At 37.2% G+C, this 17405-nt stretch overlaps 1 long non-coding RNA gene across 1 annotated transcript in view; it reads right to left on the bottom strand.

The window, feature by feature from the left end:
• The window catches only part of LOC129046182 (uncharacterized), a 479920-nt gene that overhangs the window by 55686 nt on the left and 406829 nt on the right, over positions 1 to 17405 (bottom strand). Inside the window, exons 11-13 of the long non-coding RNA XR_010407143.1 lie at positions 16931 to 17051; positions 16279 to 16339; positions 1464 to 1619 (exon numbers count right to left, since the gene is read on the bottom strand). This is a non-coding gene — a long non-coding RNA (uncharacterized LOC129046182). The remainder of the gene's footprint in view (positions 1 to 1463; positions 1620 to 16278; positions 16340 to 16930; positions 17052 to 17405) is intronic.

The raw sequence follows: 17405 nt of genomic DNA, 5'->3' as shown, positions 1-17405 counted from the left end.
TTTAAAGAGCCAAACTGAGAAAAAAAAAAGATTAGAGAATAAGCATTAAGAAAAGCAGAAGGGAAATCAGTAGGTTTTAGTATTATTAAGAAAGGTAGTTAAGAATTCTAGAGAAGGGCACCTGGGTGGCTCAGTTGGTTAAGCGACTGCCTTCGGCTCAGGTCATGATCCCGGAGTCCCGGGATCGAGTCCCGCATCGGGCTCCCTGCTCGGCAGGGAGTCTGCTTCTCCCTCTGACCTTCCTCCTTCTCATGCTCTCTGTCTCTCATTCTCTCTCTCTCAAATAAATAAATAAAATCTTAAAAAAAAAAAAAAAGAATTCTAGAGAAAAGGGCATGATAAAAATAAATACATATTTAATAAAGCATGTTTAAAAGACTGCTTTCCTTAGTCATTGCAATTATAAGTGAAATAGTAAATATTAAAGTTTCTACAAAGATTTTCATTTAACTTAATCATTACACAAACTATATATATTTAAATATATTACATTTAATTCAGTTCAATAGCTCCTAGTCCAGTTCCACTTAGATGAACAAATATTTGACTCAACATAATACTAGATAAAATCAGTACTTTATGATTTGCACTTGAATTTGTAAAATTACCATAATATTGAAGTGTGTCCTAAAAGAAATAGAATTTATTTTTACAAATACGTCATCTGAATAAATATTGCCCTTCATTTCATCACCTGGATAGATTAGGCACTTGCTCCTTCATGTTACCCTTACCCATGATGATTAAATCATTTGCAAAGTATTACTTCAGAAATATGTAAGGAGTGGAGAGAGCATGAGTTTTAGATTTATATAATTCTAAATTTGAAATCTTATATTGCTTTTTGCTATGGACCTTGAGAATGTTATGAAAGCCTTTGAGTCTCATTATTTTCATCTGAATTATGCAAAACATAATAGTGAGTTGCTGTGAAGAGTAAATAAAAGGGTATGAATTAAGTACATAATACAGTGGCTGGAAAATCCTGGAACCTTATAGCAAGTTCTTGTTGATACTAGGATTATTAGCCTAGATGTATTGGCAACATCTCATTTCTTTGTAATTGTGTATTAAAATTGTATGTCAACTCTACTTTTTGTCATCAAAATCAGAATTTTTAACCACCCACCTTATTCCACAGATTTGGTTCTGAATGACTTTGAGTGCTCTCTAATACTCAAGTCTATTTTCAAATAGGTGAAGAATGAACACAATAGTTAACTTTTATGAATGTTTCAAAGAATATGAAGAAAGTTTCAAAAAAAAGGAGTTCAAAAATATTTAGGGTCCTAGCAGCATTGTTGAAATAAATATAAAATTTCCAAGTGACCTCTTTTAAAAGCTAAAGGTAATTTACATGTGAAATAATATTTTAAAAAATAGAAGAAATCCTGTTACCTTATAACCATACCTACCTCAACCTTTACCTTAAGCTTTCAAAGAAAAGAAAAAAGTTGGGGCACCTGGGTGGCTCAGTCGTTAAATGTCTGCCTTCGGCTCAGGTCATGGTTGCAGGGTCCTGGGATGGAGCCCAGCATCTGGCTCCCTGCTCCGCGGGAAGCCTGCTTCTCGCTCTCCCACTCCCCCTGCTTGTGTTCCCTCTCTCGCTGTGTCTCTCTCTGTCAAATAAATAAATAAAATCTTTAAAAAAAAAAAAAAAAGAAGAAAGCTTACCTTGAAAATTAACTATATATGTAATCAATTGAGATACTTGTACCAAATATCCCTTAAACACGATTTATTTTGTAGGCACAATTGTTCATAGTAACATTTTGATGTCAAAGGTGCTAAATGTTTTTAAAAAGAATGAATATGATGAACCTGTATTATACTGAACCCATTTTTATCCGAATCTCCATTAAAATGTATCAATTAAACACAAATAAAAATTAGGACTACAACTTACACATTATATAACATCCATATATGGACTGGAGAAACTAAGCAATTTATCCATTTATTTTATTTTATTTTTTGAGAGTGGGGGGAGAGAGGGAGAGGGAGAGACAGAATCTCAAGCAGACTCCCCACTGAGTGACGTCAGACTTGATCTCACAACCCTGAGATCATGACCTGAGCTGAAACCGAGTTGGATGCTTAACTGACTGAGCCACCCAGGCGCCCACATTTAATTTCTTTCTATTTCCCAAATAGAGAGGTTTTGTAAAATGTTCCACCTTAGTGCACGGGTGTGATTAAAATGTTTAAATTTCATCAAATTTATAGGCAATTTTTATATTTGATTTTATTATATGGAGCCAGGCTCAATCAATACCACTTACTGACATAAGTTTTATTTAAATTTCTACTTACTTTAACATTTCCTGGGGACTTGATAACATTTTAATCAAGGTGTTTGGTGTGGATTATATATTTCTCATTTTATTCTAACAAAAGCATTGTGAAGTAGGCTTTATGATTGACCACACTGAGGGGTGAGAAAATCAGAGTTTAGAGATGAAGAATTTTGTCCCAAATGACACAAGTTCTATAAGGCAGAGCTGGGAATTAAATTCCAGAGTCTTTCCATATTCAAATAGAAAATTCAATTGTTTGACCATAAGGAAAAACAGAAATAAAAATGCTTTTATCTTTTAAAGGCTGCTAATGAATTAGTGCTTCTGGAAATATTCTGAAAATACAAAGCCTAACAGGAGCAATCCTATCCTTTAATCCTAAACCAAATACCCAGCCTGGCACAGGGATTTAGAACATGGGCTCGGCCAAGTCTCAAACCTGCTTCCTACGTGTTAGCCATTTGACCTTCAACAAATTACTCCACTTCTCCAGTTTCCTCATCTATAAAATGGGAAAGATGCTAATACCTAATAGAATTGTCATGAGGGTTCGATAAATATTGGTTAAAATCACTTAGAACAGTGCCTGTCACATAATAAATACTATGTAAATATGTATTAATAATAATCATCTGAAAATTTTATGGGAGTATTGTCAACTCAACCAGAGCCTATTTTAATGCACTAAGTTGACAGATTTTGTTTATGCCCCTAGGGAAGATTTATTTTTCAGGATAAATCACTGGAAGGAATGGCCTTTATGTTTATTCAGAGTAAACATTAATTAGATGATTCACCCACTGATCATTATTTGCTAACTTCAGTATTTTTCAAAGTATCTTGCACTCTCCTTTTAACTGAAGACAGAGGCATAAAGAATCTTTTGATTTAAATGGAGAAATAAAATATATTAAAAAATAAATCTCCTTATTCTAATATCTGCCACCTGAAGTGATTTTTTTCATGAGTGAATGTAGGGTATTAGCTCTCCTTGAGCATTTTAATGTGCTCTGGGTCCTGTGCTTTGTCAGGGTATACCTCTGATGGAAAAGCCAACAAAATGTCATACTTAACTGACTCTTCTTTCCTCAGCAAGAGCTATACAGGTTTAACCAAAAAAAAAAGTACCATATGCTTTTCAAAGATTCTACCAGGAAATTCAAGATAATCAAAAATAATCAAAATAGACGACTATCTAGAAAATAGGAAAAAGAAAAAAGAAATAGAAAATGTCAGAAAGATCTTGAAGACGGTCAATGATGTGTCAGTCGTCTGACTTTTCCTGATAGACGAGTCACGCACTGTGCCAAACAGAGGCAACTAGTCACTTACAGGTGTTCAAATTAAATTAAAAATTTCATCATACCAGCCACGTATCAAGTGCTCCATAGCCACATGCGGCTGCTGGCTACAGTTCTGGACAAAGCAGATACAGAACAGCCCTCACCCCAGACCCTGAATCACAATTTGCATTTTAACAAAATCCTCCAGGTGAGTTGTAAACTCAAAATTTGAAAAACACTGCCTAACCTATGATCTGTCTTTGGCTTCACAGTCCTGTGGTACAAAACGCTGAATTGATTTGCAGTATAGTGAAATACTGATGTCTGAGTCTTAGGAGAAAGGCATATTCAATTACTTTTAATTACCTGTCCTAATAGTAGGAAAAACACACCACCTTGTATTCCTAGAAACTACTTTTTTTTGTTTGTTTCCTACAAATTAATCAGTTCTTTTTCTTTTGTTTTTTTCTTTTCTTTTCCTTCTTTTCTTTCCTTTCCTTTTCTTTTTTCTTTTCTTTCTTTTCTTTCTTTTCTTTCTTTTCTTTTCTTTTCTCTTCTCCACAGACAATTTTCATAAGGACTCGTGCAAAAGTACCAAAATATCTAAATTTGGAGTCATTGTTCTCATTTTACTGTTGACTCTTCTGCTGCATGTTATTTATAAGAAAAGATATAGAGTAACTAAAAAATAAGGCTCCTGTCAAAATGCATGCAAATATATTAAGCAAGTTAGAAAGGCTGGATCCTGGAAAAGTGTCCATTCCACTAGTAACATAGACATCGTGTATTTAAGGATATTGCCAGAGTTTCTTCTCAAGACATTTTCAGATCCAATCTTTCATATCATTCTGTGAAAACTGAGAGGGGAGAACTGGTGAGATCCTTCAACAAAATGACAAGAGTTAATGCAATTTTGAAAACAGAAATGGCTTCAACAATGGGAATCTATGGGACTCAGTGTTTTAAGAAACACTGTCACACGCGGCTGTGAATTCCTCCAGGAGCCATGTGTCCTTGAAGACAGTGACTGTATCTTTCATTTTGTATGTGAGATGACTATACTAGTGTTTGAAACAGAGTAGACATTCAATAAATATTTGTTAGATTAAGTTCCATTGAATTCTTCTCAGGTGGGGGATGTTTACCTGACAGATACCTCTATCCTACCTGTTTACCTGAGACAAACATATCAAATCTAATTGGGCATTTGATTATGTTCAAGTGTCTCATTTTATTGTATTTTTTTTAAGATTTATTTATTTGAGAGAGAGAACAAGAGTGAGCCTGAGTTGGGGAAGGGGTAGAGGGAGAGGATCTCAAGCAGACCCCAGCACTGAGCACAGAACCAGAGATGCAGGGCTTCATCTCACAATCCATGAGATCATGACCTGACCCGAAATCACAAGTCAGATGCTTAACTGACTGAGGCACACAGGCGTCCTTCAAGTATCTCATTTAAAAAAAAAAAAGTTACCTAGAATAAAAATTTAAAACTACCCTTCCTTCAGAAAAGGAAGTAAAAATAGAATTATCTGCATAGGGCATCTGGGTAGCTCAGTCGGTTAAGTGTCTGCCTTCAGCTCAGGTCACGATCTCAGGGTACTGGGATCAAGCCCCGCATCGGGCTCCCTGCTCAGCGGGGAGCCTGCTTCTCCCTCCCCCTCTGCCCCTCCCCCTGGCTCATGCTCTCTCTGTCTCTCAAATGAATAAATAAAATCTTTAAAAAAAATAATAATTATCTGCATAAAACCTACATCAAATTAATATAGCTTTTTCCACCACTCACATTCATGAAATAAATTGTTCAATAGTTTTGTTTAATTTTTTTCCTGTCAAATATATAAAACTCACAGAAAAATTGTGTCTCTTTCTTGTGGCTTCTTTTTTTTACTCTAATGAAACATAAAGCTTAGAAAATATTTGAGGTAATTTTTTTTTTTTCAAATTCACGTTTCTGTCTCTGTTATCATCCTTCTTTTGCTGAATAGCAAAAATATTAAGGAATTCATTATTAGTAAAGGCAATGATCAGATGTTTTGGCAGGAGAAATGAGCCTTCTAATAGAAATTCGACTTTTCCTATTTCTAATATTTGTTGAGTTTTTCTACAAGTGGGCATCAGCAGTAATTCAATTTGTACTGGGTGGATATATGCCCAGAGTGCTGGGCATGCAGAAATGCTAAGCATGAGGCTAAATGTCAGCATCAAGACAGGATCTTGATGAATCATCATTGATCATTCTGCTATTGATGTTTTCTCTTGATGTACACGGTGATTTCTCTCCACTGCTTCCCTCCCTGACCTTGGACCATGTGCGATGGCTCTCATTCAGTTTCCTCATCTGAAAGGGGTTGGATGATAAAAGGGACAAGGAAATGATGTGAAATGATGATAACCACCCTCAGATGGGGGGAAAGTGAACTAAGCTAATTTCCTCAGAGCACTCCACAAATGCAAAGCTTGGTTTACGTCTCAGGTTCCGGACGGATATCCTATCACCAGGCTCTCATCCTACCTTCACATTCTTCTTGAAAATACAACTTGGAAGTTAAGCACAAATGGAAGTCTTTCTAAAAAGGAGCAACAATGAGCATTAATAGAATCAACTCTCAGTTCTCTTAAAGCAGATTATCCTTGGCAAATCTTGCCAGCAAAAACAATATCCCACTTCACTGCTTATTTTGTTAACAGCTCACATCTATTTATTCTTAACTTGGCATGTAGCTTGCACTCAACCTCTAAAGTCCTTTAGAAATGTGAAATTCATAGACTATTGTGAGTGGAAGGACCTTTAAAAATCATCTAGCCCTATCATCAATCTGAATGACTCCAGAAGCTTAAACAATCCCAGTGATGTGGAATTCACTACTCCCTGAGGCAACCTAGTCTATCTTTGGACCAAATCTGTGCTCGAGGAAGAAGGAAAATGATAGTTGTGTTTAAGCTACATTTTCATGCCAGTGTGAGTCACAAACTGGCATTTCCTAGCCTAGAGTGTATTGCAGGAAGGAGCTGAGAGCATTTAAGGAACAAAATACATGGTTTCCTATTCAGATTGTTTTGACAAAGAGAGATCCAAACCTTCAAATAATCACAGAATAAATAAAATGTTCACCATATCATAAACAACCATCTATCAGTAGTAATGGAACTTCTTTTCTAAAGCCAATTAACAGATTATTATAGACTCTACTTGTGATTAGCCATATTGTAGTCTCAGACTGCCACTTTTTACAGGCCTTAGGATATCACCTCCAAGATGAAGCTTGAGCACATAGCAAGAAATTAATCATCTCTTTTTTCCCTGGCCCCTATTAGTTACCTCCAATTGATAATGCACACACAAGCCCTTGTTCCATCTTTATCCCCCTAAAACTGCAATGCTAAAACTTTATATTCTTTGTCATCCTTAATTCTCCAAAGACTATTTTACTCTTGCTATCTCTACTTCATTGCCACATTTTTACTCTAACTCACTGCCACCTGACTTTTATCCTCACTACTAACACTACTAACACTACTCTTCAAATCACCAGCCAATTCCTAAATGGCAAATCCAAAGAACATTTTTTAAGATCTTAACCTTAGGGCGCCTGGGTGGCTCAGTTGGTTAAGCGACTGCCTTTGGCTCAGGTCATGATCCTGGAGTCCCTGGATCGAGTCCCACGTCGGGCTCCCTGCTCAGCGGGGGGTCTGCTTCTCCCTCTGACCCTCCCCCTTCTCATATGCTCTCTCTCTCAAATAAATAAATAAAATCTTTAAAAAAAAAAAAAAGAAAGAAAGCATTGCTTTAAAAAAAAAAAAAAAAAGATCTTAACCTTAGCAGAGCTCAGAGATGCACCTAATCCTGCTGATTGTTAGCTTTGTCTTGACCCCCACACCTTTGTGCCTGTTCTGTCTACCCTCAATTTTTCATTTTGTTCTGCCTCTCCATTAAGTGTTGGTACTTTCCAAGAAACCACCTTTGGCAATTTTCTCATTTGCTTCATGTGTTCTCCTGGAGAAATTCCATCTATTTTGAGATTTCACTAATTGCCTACATACCTCTAGCCCTGACATGCCCCACAAGCTTCAGGCTCATTTGCCCCCATGAAGGAATGAAATATGAGATGTTATCTAAAGGATAAGTAATAGTTAGCGAAGAGAAGTGGCTGGAAGGATATCTGGGGAAGAAAGAAAACTACAAGATAGAAAAGCGTATTTTAAAAACTGGAGGCAGGAAAAAAAAAAAAGTGGAATATCCAAAGAATTAAGATCAATCTCACTGAAGCACAGATAGAGAAAAGGTAGATTTGAGAAATCAGGATGATGATATAGAAGAGCTGGGTCATGTGAGGTTTTGTAGTCCATGTAAAAGAGTTTGGAACTTTATTTTAAAGGCGACAGAAAATAGGAGCAATCAAAGGCATTACATTACCATATTTGCTTTTTTTTTTTTTTTTAGAAAAATCTCAATAGTAATAGAAGGATTGGATCAAGGGAGCAAGGGAGGAGTGTGGAGCATTTTGGGGGGTATTCAGAAGCCCGTTCAAAAGTGCTGAGGAGGTCAGGCTAAGAGAGTGTGGTAGTGGGGAAAGAGAAGAAAGAGGGCGACTTGGGTCTTATTTACTAACTAAAATGGATAAGATTTCATTGCTGATTGAATTTGCAAGACAAAGGAGAGAAAGGAGTCAAGAAACCTCCCCAGGATTCTCAGGCTATCTTGATGGAAGCTGGCCCTTTCCACCAACAGGGCAAGCCAGAAGGAGAGGAAGTTTGGGGCCAAAAAAGTGAGTTAACTTTTCAACATATATACCAAACTATCTTCTGGATATCCCCATGTGGTTATCCCCCTGGCACCTCAGAATAAACAGGTCTAAACTTCACAGGATAGTGTGGGAGGAAGATGAATCGAAAGAGAACGGAAGTCCTATGCGCTGGGACTAGAGGATGGTGAAGTACGAACTGAGGTGAAGTACGAACCACAGTTACCCTCTAGTTCCATCCTTTAGTTTTTGACATTTCCTCAATTTCTCATTAGTCTCTTTCTAAGAATACAGCCTTTATGTTGCCTCATGAGGAGACTGCATTCAGGAAGACATGGCTCTTCCTAAAGAATCATTTTGACACATTACTCCCTTGTCCCCAGATCTTCCCTAGTTCACCCCATTGTCTGCAAAATGATATCCAGATCCCTCAGCCTTTGGTGTTCTGTCTTCCCGTTCACTTTCCCAGGTTCACGTGGCCAGATTTCCCTATGTGAAGCCCTTAGGAGACCATAATAGCTTGCAGATCCACCCAAAAAGTTTTGAGGCTTTCTTGCTTCCATGCTTGGATCATGTGACGTTCCATTTGATCCTCCTGCAATGCCTAGTCACATTCTAGCCATCCTTCAAAGTGCAGTTCAGATGTGCATGTATACCCATACCCCCTTCCTAAATTGCTCCTGTCAGAAGTGATGGCGCTTACTCAGAGTTCTTGCACACGTTGTGGAAGCTGTTCAGGCTTGAGCCAGCATCCAGATAGACAATGGCAAGAGGGAACCTTAGATCAAGCAACTAATTATTTCTAAGCATTTGACTTATCTCAGGCAACGCCCTGTGACAATGTTGAACAGCCTGGTGCTCCTGGAAGGCAACAAAGGTTGAGAAATAACCCCACTCCCTTATATTACAGCAGCCCTAGCGTATTCCAAAGATAAATCCAATCTCCATTTTTTCTCAGTAACCTGAATGAGACCCAGCTCCACATGTCCTCAGGACTCTACTTGCCTTGATAAAACTCTGGATTTTCTCTCTCTTCTTTGGGTCATTTCTCACTAAAGAATGTTCTCCCTATTGTAATAGCCTAAATAAAATAATCTCCTTATTTGTCCTGTGCATTTTGGCTTTCACACTGGTTTGTTTTGAGAGATTGACTATATAAAAGGACAATGATCAGACCGCACCTAAAAAAAGACCTCTGACCCACAACCTGCAGGACCTGCCCCAGGAACCAAGCCATTATCTGCAATAGCAAGCCCAGGAAGCCAGCCTGCGATAAGGCAGACTTGTAAGAAGTGAGTTTGTTGTCGCTAGCAACAATTCAGGAAGCCAAACAATATCCCCTACAACAACCAGCTCCAAATGGCTAGCACTTGATTAATAAGGGACAACCTTCTTGTCAGTTTCTTGTCCCTGCTTCCAGTTTAGGACCAACAACAGCAACCCAAATATGCATCCCTAGCTAATCACACAAGATGCTCTGCCTCTAGGTGGCCCCCCTTCCTCATGTCAACAGCTTCCAATCAGGACATACTTGAAGCTTTCCTTTTTTCTCCTAAAAAGCTTTCCCACTCCTCTGCCTGCCTTTGAGTCTCTGCCAAAAGGCAAGTGATTGTCTCTCTCCGAATAAATAGCCTTTGCTTGTTCTCATTTGGTTTAGTTTTGGTTTGTTTCCCCAGCTTGACAGAATTATACCAGTAAATTTCTAAATCTCTTTGCATGAATAATAATGTCACCGACATGAGTGATATCAAAATTATTTCACTACAACCTTCCATAAGCGGTCAAGCATTTGTTCCTGCTCTTTTGCATATATGTTTTTTAAGTGTCTTTATTTTAATGCGTTGCCCTTAAGGGATATAAAATGAGCAGATTAATAAGTATGACAGGTGCTAATTTCTTTGATTCTCTTATTTTCAAATATTTGCTGCCATGTAATTTTTTTATTTTCTTTTTAAAAAAATGTTGTTTTAATTCCAGTTGGTTAACATAGAGTGTTATATTAGTTTCACGGATACACTGTGATTCAATAGTGATTCAACAAAATTCTGTACAACACCCAGTGCCCATCAGGACAAGTGCGCTCCTTGATCCCCCATAACCTATTTCCCTCATCCCCGCACCCACCTCCCCTCTGGTAACTATCAGTTTGTTCTCTAGAATTAAGAGTTTGTTTCTTGGTTTGCCTCTTTCTCTCTCTTTTTTCCCCTTTGCTAGTTTGTTTTGTTTCTTACATTGCACATATGAGTGAAATCATACGGTATTTGTCTTCCTCTAACTGACTTATTTCACTTAGCGTAATACTCTCTAGCTTCATCTATGACGTTGCATATAACTTTTTATTTTCAATAAATGTTTGGCAGGAGCTCTTTTCTTACTCATAACAGTACATTTTTCAGTGAAACTGACACTACATCATGCCATCTTATTTTCTTCAGATTAATATGATTTAATTAAGGGGGGGAAGAAAAAAACACGTTAGTTTAAATCATTCCTACCAAACCTCCAAATATTTTGCATTCAACTGTTCTCCATAAAAGTGTCTATGGAACGACGTAACTAATTGACGGTAATCTCCAGCAAGTGCCTTGGTGGAACAGCCAGACCAATTTTGTTTTTTACTCTACTTAAACAGTATTTTGGGGCGTCTGGGTGGCTCAGTTGGTTAAGCGACTGCCTTCGGCTCGGGTCATGATCCTGGTCCCACATCGGGCTCCCTGCTCGGCAGGGAGTCTGCTTCTCCCTCTGACCCTCCTCCCTCTCATGCTCTCTGTCTCTCATTCTCTGTCTCGCAAAATAAAAATAAAATCTTAAAAAAACCCCAAAAAAACAGTATTTCAAACTTTGCAAGATAAATTCTTGTCATCTGGGAAAGAACCTTCATTTTTATTGCTTTCTTCTTTTGCTCCTACTGTGACAGTTCTGCCTTTTCTCCTCAGATGGAAGAGTAAATGATAATAGGAATAATAATCCATGTCAAGCTAGGAAAGGAAGCATCTGTTAAAACCCCTCTAGCTCTTCTGTTGCTCTAGCATGAGAGAAATATATACATCCATTATCATGGGCTCATTTTCATCTCTCAAGTCATACAGGACTTTGTTTACGTCTGTGAAAACTTTAAAACCTAATGAGTTGATTATGGATAAGAAAGATTATATGATCAATTATATTTAATTTTTTTTTAAATTTCAGTTGTTTTTCTAAATCTAAGAAAAATGGCAAAGAAAAGCCATTGCTGTTTGCACTTCCAGTCAATTTCCTTCCCAAAAGGCTGCTGTCTTGTGAAATTGATTTAACCCCAACTTGTTTTGAGTGTTAAGGTGTGGAGAGGCAAAGAGACATTTTTGGACAATTGCTTGAAGTAGGCATGAAAAGGAATTTGGACAATTTTCTATTGCCATATAAGCATATGTCATGGAGGAAATGTCAGCTAAAGTTTCCTGTAGAGAAAAATCAGTAATGCGCATCTCTAGATGGGTCTGAGAGTCCACATTTACCACTCAAAAATAAGTCGGGGAGGCCAGTGCTCACGAGCCTTAGCCAAGTAAGGCGTTCCTATCCAATCTGTTGTTTCATGAAATCAAAATCCTAAGGATGATTATCATTTTTTATCATTTTAAGAAACAGATTCAACAACCAGCAAAATGAACTAAGTCAGCTCAAATTTGGTCCTGAGATCAAATCTGAGGTCAGATTTTGATATTTGGAGGTACATCCCTGTTGTTGCCGTCCTTTTAATTATTAAGCATGTTGTGTTAAATTGGGTACAAATGCTTTGGACTCACGCCAGTTCTCTATGCCTTGGTAATCTAAGAATGACAAATTTACATGAACACAAGGCACAGTGTGTATTATTTCTGATCTAGTATGTACATGACCAAACAATTCAAGAAAATGAAGTTCCGAAATAATGAGAATGGTAATTATTTCATGGGTATGGAGTTTCACTTTCACAAGATGGAAAGCGTTCTGGAGACTGGTGGCTGCACCATAATGTGAATGTATTTAATGCTACTGAATTGTACATGTAAAAATGCTTAAGGTGGCAAATTTTATATCTTGCATATTTTACCATTTTACATTTAAAAAAATAGAATGAGTTCTTTCACAACTACTAGCCTAATAAAGTCCATGAATATGCCCCTCTCCCTCCATGTGTACAACCAATCATGGGAGTCCATCAAATCCAAGTCTATCGCTAGGCTTACCTTGCACTAAACTTGAAAATCATCTTTAAACTTCATTCCCAACCTCCTACCACCTGAACTACATTGCCCTGACATTTTAGGTTGCCTGCTAATCAGGGGTGAAGCTACCTTTCATCTAGATCAGTTAAGAATCTCTCTTTCTTTAGGAAATTCTTACTGTTTTATGTGACGTCAGCGGGTTATTGCTGAGAAAGAAAAAGAGAGAGCGGGAGAGAAGAGAGTTCATGAACTGCTGGAGGACATGCCTGGTGATTCAGACTTCCTTCTTTCTTTCCTGAGTTTAGGCTTACCCAAGATAGAAACCTCACTAAAAAGTTTACGTCTCCCACAGAGTTTACACTGCCCTGGGAAACCGAGCTGTGTGTTTCTAACCCAGAGAAGATAGAAGAAACACAAACAGGTAAGAAAATTGGGCTCTTTTGCTGATGGCCTTACTCTGATTTTTCTCAAGTTCTAATCCCTCTATTTTATGGCGACGTGCTTTATAAAACCCACTCACATCTATTATCTTGTTAAGTCTCTACCACAATTCTGAGATAGATATTGTCTTTATCACATAGGTAAGTATTTTACATTCAGAAGAATTCCTTGCCTGAATTCAAACAGCTAGAAAGTGGCATAGAATCTACCTCTTATCTTTTAATTCCAAATCCACTTTACTTTCCACTCTGCCTGGAGTAACACCTGCTGATTTAGTCTTTGTTTAACTTTTCCCAACAGGTACAAAAGTGTCTGATCTTTAGTGTTGGTCATTTATTTGCCATAATGGAAAAATGTCTCCACTGACAAAAATGATGGCTATATCTAAACCGATAAAATGATTGCTGGACCTAATCCACCATTTGCTGTATCTAGGTAAGTGCTCACTTGACATACCATGAACAAAAGGTGATTTATTATAAGCACTCAGGGGAGATTTTCCAGACCTTATCAAGGCAAGCATTGCAGCTGGGTCTGGCTTTGACCTGGATCTGGAACTGGAAAGCATGAGGAATTGAAGTTACCTGTCCTGACTCCTGACTCTGCTTCTCGGGCCACAGCTGTTCAGTTTTCCAAATTCTGTCCACACCTATGCTCCCCAGCTCCCACGATGACAGCTCAAATACGCAACTGCAGTCCCAACACCAACCTACAAATCTAGTGTTCTCAAATAGGGGGCCCAGGTGTTCAGATTCTCAATTTCCAAGAGAAAGAAATGGAGGGAATGGAAATCCAGAGAATCAGCTCAGGTCAATACTCTACTACTGATTTTGCGTGTATCCGCTAATGATCAGAGTGAACGATCATTTTGGCAAGTGAATGAAATGAGCACAGGTAAGAAAATTGGGCTCTGTGCTACTGGCCTACTTCAGCATCTATGTATCACTTTAGATCACAGCACGGCTTGCACTTAAAAAATAAAATAAAAAATCCGATGACTTGCTGTTACAGATGATGCTGTAATGAACATCAGGAAAATGCAATTTAAAGTGAAACTCCAATTAACAGTCATCCAATCGGCAAAAATTGAGAAGTCTAAAAATATCAAGCAGGCAAGGAGATGGGAAAATAGAAATCTTAAATTTTGGTGTACCCATAGTAGCAGAAAATTTGGTTGTATCTATAAAAGTAGGCACTGTGTTTCAGTACAATTTCAAAATACTGCCAATTATAGTCCCTTGGCAAACTCTTGCTCATGAACTAGAAGAATCCATATAAAATGTCATAGTGGTGCTTCCGGAAGGAAGACAGAACTCTGGAACTGGAGAAAGTAACAAGAGAGACCATCAACGATTACATTTTACATTTTTTATATGTAACATATATATGTTTATATGTACATTACATATGTACATGTTTTTATGTTACATTTATATGTAACATATTTGAAGATAAAAGTCATAAAATATTAACATTCATTAACTCTGGCCAGAGAACACACAATTATTAATGTATCCCCTGTGTATGTCTCTCTTTTGTAAGCTTTATAATAAAAACAAATAGGAAAATAAACAGAGCCCTTTAAAAGTAAGAGAAAAAGTATTTTCTCACATAACCTGCCAATCGCTCCCCAAGGATTGTGCCCACCTGACCAACCTTGGGCTCCACCATTCTCATCCTCATCACCTGAGACGCCAACACAGAAGGGAGCAACATGAGGAAGGAGAATCTGTACGAAATCCATTCTGCTTGCTAAAGTTTGGGAAGCAAGAAGTGGTCTGTCTAGGCCAGGTTCCTGATGGCCTTGGTGCTGACAGGATTTACAGTTGCCATAAAGTAGACTTGCAGGCAGCAGAACCAACTCTTGCATCCAGCCTGTGGCTGGGGAAGAAGCAGTAGCATAGCCAGTTTCCCTATCAGAGAGTTCTGTGGTGTGGTTTTAACTTCTTTTTTTTTTTTTTTTTTTGAAATTTCACTTCAAGTTAGTGCTCTACTTCTCTCAAAATTTTGGGAGCCACTCAGTATCTTTTTGTTAAACTTTTCTACTATAAAGCACAATGTAGATTCATAAAAACACATATTAAATTATAACTTAGTGAATTATTACAAGGATAACTTTTGTAATCACTACTCAGGGTAAGAAGTAGAACTTATCATATACTCTAGAGGCCAATCTCCATCCCTCCTTCTTCCTCAAAAGAAACCCACTAATCTGACTTTTAAAATAATTATTTCCTTGGATTCTTCATAGTTTTGTTACTGGAATGTGCATTCCCAAAATAATATAGTTTACTTATTTTTACAAATATATCTTTTAAATCTTCCTAGCCCCTCCTTTCTCCATCTCCCTCTCTATCTCTCTCTCCCCTCCCCCACTACAATGTGTATGTTATATAACTAATTTCTTTAAGCCTGTTGAGTTTCACAAAACACAGTATGTGCTCTGCTGATTATATCTCCATGGTGTAGATTCACATGCTGCACCATTTCTTGCAGTTCCTATAAATTCAAATTACATATAAAGAATTGGTCATATTCTGATTTGATGACTTTTTTAAGGAATTTCCTTAGAGTTGATACTGTGTTCCTCCATCAGGGGACCCATAGAGTTGTCTTTCATTTTATGAGTTTACCAGCAATTGATTCTCAAAGCCTGTTAGGCTTTGCAAACGGTAATACTCTAATTCACTAATGGCTTCTTCAATTATTAGCTGGAATGCATCTATGAAGAGACATTTCTCCGCAGCTACTCTGGAGTTACTCAGGAAAACAACTCATAAAGAGTAATACTTAGACCTTTTCCTTTGTTTACCAGGCTTCAAAATATGGAGTTGTTTTCCTATCTTCCAAAACTGAACAATTAATTTCTTTATAAAGTAGCATTTTTGAACTCATATATTCAAAAATACCTGATGTCTTCAAACCATTATAGGTAGTAAACTTATTGACATACAAATTGCCACATCTTTAGACACTAGGAGCCTCTTCAAGCTGGCTCTAAGTCCTTTAGCTTTGACCCTGGTAGTCTCTGATAGCTCTGCTCATGTCTGCAGTGACAAGATGTCTCACAATTATCTGCAACAATTTTCACCCAGGCCGCTAGAATCAGACATCACTCCCAAAACGCTTTTGTTTGTTTGTTTCTTTAGGAAGGAAATCATATTTACTAAGTACCATCTGAGCTCCAGGGATGCTCACTGCTGTTATTTTGATCTTTTCAGGGGTTAGAACTAGAACATACAAATATATATATTTTAAAGAGAAAGCATCTCATGATTTCACAATAATTCTTTCAATTCAATTTCAGAATGTCAGGAGTTTGACTTACCCTTGTCTATTGCACATCTGTATCTCACGTCTCCTCCCTGAGAAGCTGGTTTTCAAGATCACTAGGGAAGGAAATTAAAATGTCACATGATTATATACAGTTGACTCTGGAACAATGCAGGGGTTAGGGGCACCGATCCTCCACACAGTTGAAAATCCTAGCATAACTTTTTAATCCCCTAAAACTTAACTACTAATAGCCTACTGTTGACCAGAAGCCTTACCAATAACATAAACAGTCAATTAACACATATTTCGTATATATATTATATACCAGATTCTTACAATAAAGTAAGCTAGAGAAAAGAAAAATGTTATTAAGAACATCATAAGGAAAATACATTTACAGGACTATAAAAAATGTGCATGTAAGTGGACCAGAGAAGTTCAAACCTGTGTTGTTCAAGGGACAACTGTATTTGCTCAAGCCCACATTTTATTCACAACAACCTCAAAATAACAATCCCAATATTAACATAATCAAAGTGATTGTTGAAAGCAGTTGAATATTTTTGCTCATATTTTCTCCCTTCTCTCTCAATTTCTGCTTATTTACATTGTCAGAGCATATAAACATTACATACTATATTCTTTCCTTTATAGTCCCGATTTAGTATTAGTTGTATGAACAAATACACACAATTAACATTTACCCCCAGTCTTTACATCAATGCCTCTGGCTATTTTGTTTACAGCTCACATTCTAGTAAATTCCATAGGAGGAGCTTAGAGGAACAATATTTCCTGAACTCTTGCATACAGGTAAGAGTTTGCCTGTGAAAAAATAAATAAATTAATTAAAAAAAAAAAAAAAAGAGTTTGCCTGTGGTCTTTATACGGGAAAGTCAGCTTGCCTTGATTTAATCATTGGTTCACATTTACTTTACATGAATATCTTGAATGTGATACTCCAATTACCTTGGTATAAAGTTTTGCTATTTAAAAGCTGGTGACAATCTGAGTTTCTTTCCCTTATAAGTAACTGGGCATTCTTTCTGGATGTTTAATAATTTTCCTTTTTCTTTACTGTGCTATAGTTTTACTAGAATATATCTAGGGTATTGGTTGTTCTGGGTCAGTTTTCTCAAGTAGTAATGTATCCTCTCAAACTGTAATTTTAAATTTTTT

Source organism: Mirounga angustirostris, unplaced genomic scaffold, assembly GCF_029215605.1.
Source record: "Mirounga angustirostris isolate CCGP_5_RB_7025 unplaced genomic scaffold, mMirAng1.0.hap1 SCAF_14, whole genome shotgun sequence".
Lineage (NCBI taxonomy): Eukaryota > Metazoa > Chordata > Mammalia > Carnivora > Phocidae > Mirounga > Mirounga angustirostris.
Note: the sequence above shows the minus strand (reverse complement) of the source record. Positions and strands in the feature narration are given on the sequence as shown.